Raw genomic sequence first — 1,124 nt, forward strand, 5'->3', positions numbered from 1 at the left:
AAAAACTTAGTAATTGTACAAACCAATACATTGGTATAAAGGAAGTCTAGAACGTCGTAATAGCAGTAATAGTAGCGTTGGTAGTAATAGTAGTAGTAGTAATAGTAGTAGTAGTAGTAATAGTAGTAGTAGTAGTAGTAGTAGTAGTAGTAGTAGTAGTAGTAGTAGTAGTAGTAGTAGTAGTAGTAGTAGTAGTAGTAGTGGTAGTAGTAGTTAGTGGTTAGTTGGCCACATACGCTAGCCAATGACCCATAAAATATTTTTAAACTATAAACAGATGTCCTTGTATGTTGGTGCGTATGTATGTATGTATGTATGTATGTATGTATGTATGTATGTATGTATGTATGTATGTATGTATGTATGTATGTATGTATGTAAGTATGTATGTATGTATGTATGTATGTGTGTATGTATGTGTGTGTGTGTGTTTGTGTGTATATTGCGCGTGCATAGGACATTCGTTCACGCTTCAGTTATTTTTCGTGTGCTAGTGGATGTGTGTGTATGTATGTGTGTGAATGTGTGTGTGAATTAAAATAAGCTTTTTATCTGTTCGTTTATGCATGTGTGTATAAGTTTTTATGTATGTGTGTTGTGTGTGTGTCTGTGTAATGATACTAGATTTGTAGAAGTGACGTATGTGTGTATGTGTGTGTGTGTGTGTAAGTCTGTGTGTACGCGATTGTACGTGTGATTGTTATAAAATAACACTTAAGGCTCCAAATATAAACATCTGTCCAGAGATCCTTCCATTGAAAAGAGGGATTAGTGGTTAAGATGACCGTCTTGTTGTTGTAGTTTGTTGTTGTTGTTGTTTGTTGTTGTTGTAGTTTGTTGTTGTAGTTTGTTGTTGCTGTGGTTTGTTGTGGTTGTGTTTATTGTTTGTTGCTATTGAAATGTTTTTGTTGTAATGATAATTAATCTACTCTTGGTGTAGTATGGATTTATTAGTTTTGTTTGAGTCGTTTGTCATAGAAATGTGAAATGATTAAATGAATGGATGAACAAAAAAGAAACGTATGAGTGAATGAGTGAATGAATGAATGAATTAACAAATAAATGGATAGATGAACGAATGAATGGAGGAATATCTGTTGACATGAAGGCGTGTAAACAAGACG

Source organism: Helobdella robusta (assembly GCF_000326865.2).
Source record: "Helobdella robusta unplaced genomic scaffold HELROscaffold_59, whole genome shotgun sequence".
Lineage (NCBI taxonomy): Eukaryota > Metazoa > Annelida > Clitellata > Rhynchobdellida > Glossiphoniidae > Helobdella > Helobdella robusta.